A 3,491-nucleotide genomic window follows, 5' to 3' on the forward strand; every position below is an offset into this window, starting at 1 on the left:
TGGAAGAACAGTGAGCAGCTTCAGAGCACTCCTGGTGTTTATATTCTTGTCCTGTCACCTTCAGGCTTCTCAGCTTACAGAGAGGTCATTCTGTTTAACTGTGTCACATGGAGAGACCCTTGTAACCTTCTGTCCATCCAGGTATCCTTCCCGTATGCAGCATTCCAATTGTCCTGTTAAAAGTTTTCAAGGTACAAGAGCATTTTCTGCCTCTATTTTTCTTTCCCCAGTTGCTTTTCTGACCACTCCTTGTTTTGAGGTGGTGTTTTCTTAGATCTCTTAAAACTGGGGGCTCATTCCTTTCATACTAACTCAGTGCTTATTTCTGCACTGGGAAATGGAAATATTTTAAATTATTGTTCTATATGCATCAGTTCATTTGTACTGAATTTCAGCTGTCTTTTACTGCCCAGGAACTCAGTGTTCAGGCCTGGTTTTTAATATCAGGATGAATCAATATTTGTGACCCCACTGTTCATCATCTTTCCAAGGCATTAGTTTTGTGTTAATTTGTACAAATATGGCCTTGCTCCACTGTAAACTTTTAAAAGTACAATCTGGTCACACGAACAGTTTCCTCCTGTGCATTGTTTATTGACTTATCTAAGGATTGGAATAGATAGGAGTCATATCTCTCAAATGAAAGCAGTGTTTAACTCCCTGTAAAATAACACTTGCTATTGTACTCCCTGCTTTTTCCTAAGTTCTTGCCATTTGGCTTGTGGGTTAAAACAAAGGGGACTTACAGGATTGCAGCAGTAATTCTGTCCAGAAAACAATTTGTTCCTCCTCTTGAGTTACTGATACTACCAGAAGAACTCTGTTATGCAAGCTAAGAACATATCTTTTTCAAGAATTTTGAGCACACACACAACATACTTCTAGTCACTGTTGGCCAAATTCATTTTGAAATGCAAACAAGGTAACAGAAAATAGTAGTCCATCCCAATGATAGTTCAAGTAAGATTGCTCAGCTGCAGAATGAGGTTAAGTTTTTTAAGGGGAAAAAGTTGCACAGAACTATGAAGGAGGAAAAGGTAACAAAATAACTTTGGAGTTTGTTTGCTACCAAGAGGAATCATGTCCAAGGCTAAAGCCCTGATTTCTCCCTCAGAAAAATCTAGGTTATCACAGGCCTGGGGCTTTCAGGCTTGAGCATCTACAGCTGTGATGTTGTAAAACAGAAAAATCCCAGACTGAACCTTCCATTCCCATCAGCAGTAGGTAGAGGGAGTAGTGCAAAGGTTAGCACAGCCTGCAGCTGAGAGGGCTGCTCAGGCTGGTGTTTCTCCTGCAGGGTTTAAGGAGATGGAGTAAAGGACAAAGTCATGTATTCACACCATTTACCTGCTAATGGCTTCTTTTGACATCTGTCCTCTATTGCTTCTTCACTTTCAGCACCTTCTTTGTGTTATAACTTGCTGAGTAATGTTTTATATAATACTTCCTCTGAGTTTTCTGGGAGTGAGGGGGAAGGTGTCTTTTTCTAGAAATCCCAAATCCTCTATGAACATTCTGCAGTCTTAGAATATGACAACTTTGAATAAATAAATGTCAAAGTGGATAGAAATAATTTACTTTCATGAGGAAAAGCTCAGTGGTACAAAGCAGCTTTTGACATTATGAAATTCGGTTCCTCATTTTTTGCATAACTCAAAGCATTACCTAAGTCTGTACCATTTTAGAAATCTTGCTACAAAGATTTTCATTCTCACTCCCTAATGCTCTGTTGACCAAGCAGTATTAAGTTCTTCTTCTCCAGCTAAAATCCCCTGTAGCTTTAGATCAGGCTTTTAAAAGAAGTTTATGTTACTGCAATTATGTTATGTTAACTGGATTCCTTGGGGGCAGAATTAGAAAGGAAGCTAGAGGTACCAAAAGGCGGCCAGTCACAACACAGCAGTGCTTTAATTTTGGTTTCAAAGGTTTTGTGTAAAGGAAAAAAATAATTTGGAATCTTGTGGGTAGAGGGTTTGGTGTTCTCAGACTCCCAGGTCACATGAGGGGCAATCTCAGCTTTAGATATTAAAATGCTTGGGAAGGTTTTTCTTCCTTCAGGGACTCTGGTGAGCACCCCTTGCCAGCTCTTGGTTTGGGTTTTTTTCCCAGCTATACTAAGTGTGACAGCCAGAAGTGTTGTCTGATTGGCAAGTATATCTTACCCTTATTTTCTTTTGCAAAATACATGCAATTCTTGCTTATTGGAATTTTCACTGTAATGAAAAAAGCAAGAGAAGCATGACATGATTTTTCAGAGTTGGAGCCACTGAGCAGAGTTGGTACCTGACTCAGCAGATCTGGCTTGCAAAAATTTGAGTGAATGCTTTGGTTTTGGAGCACAGATTGTATTTTTAAACATTTACTTGAGTTTTGTCTTTTCAGCCCTGCTGCTTTGCCTAATAAGAAATAAGTTCAATGCAGAAGAATACCCTTACTTTTGAAAATGTATGTGTGTGACACAGTCTGGCAGGTGGCATTGTGGGGACTCTGCCTGTGTACAGCACATCCTGGTACAGTGTGGGATCCCTCTGGAAAGCAGCAGAGGCAGGAGGCTGTGAACAGCTGAGCACAGTTTGTGGCAGCTGGGTCAGAGAGCTGGATTTTTGGGCAATAGATCAGTTCAGGATGCAGGAGGATGGGATAAAGGGCCTTGACTACATCTTCCTTCTTAGGATAGAAAAAATTGCAGATAGTCACAAGGTTTTGTCCATTTCCCATATGTCCAATTCATCTGAGGTCAGATTCAACTCTTACCTCCTTGGAACAGGAAATCCATGGCTTCCTGCTCTGCAGAGCACCGAGAGCACTGCCTGTCAGCTCTCATTAGGCAGAAAAGGCTAAGAATGCAATTAGCCTGCTGGATAAAAGGCAGGGAAAAGTCTCTTAACTATGAAAAATCAACACTTGAGGAAGCAAACCACATGTGGAGAACAAATGCTGGAAAAAGCCCCAACTGTTTGGAACAAATGCCTTTATTACTTAAATAAACAGCAGTGTAATTTGTTGGAGTGACAGTGTGAGCTGTTCTGTACCCTGTATCTCTAAGAAGAATTTGTTGCTAACCTGAAAGCAGATGGCTTTGTATGGCCCAGGGTGGGTTTTCTGGGAAATGTTAGTTATATGCTGTGATACAGGAACAGAAACATCCTAATAATGCTGCAGCAGGCTAAAAAGAACATGGATAATATAAAACAAGTTCAAAATATGCTGTGTCTGTATCCCATATTTCAGGTAGATTAAAAGCAGTCATGGAGCTTTAATTTTTTTTTTTTTAACTGTATGTGTCCTCTGGGAGAACAGACATCTCAGAGTTCATTTGGATCAAGACACAGATGCCAATAGGCTCATGGTTAGGCAATGTAGTGAATTCTTAGGTTTGAAAAATACTTCCTGCTTTGGAGACAAAGCCCCCTTTTATTCCTTGTGTTTTGATTATTCATTTTTGGAAGCAAAATGACTGCAAGTTACTTAGAGGAATTTTAATGATTTTT

Source organism: Melospiza melodia, chromosome 11 (assembly GCF_035770615.1).
Source record: "Melospiza melodia melodia isolate bMelMel2 chromosome 11, bMelMel2.pri, whole genome shotgun sequence".
In the NCBI taxonomy this organism is placed as follows: Eukaryota; Metazoa; Chordata; class Aves; order Passeriformes; family Passerellidae; genus Melospiza; species Melospiza melodia.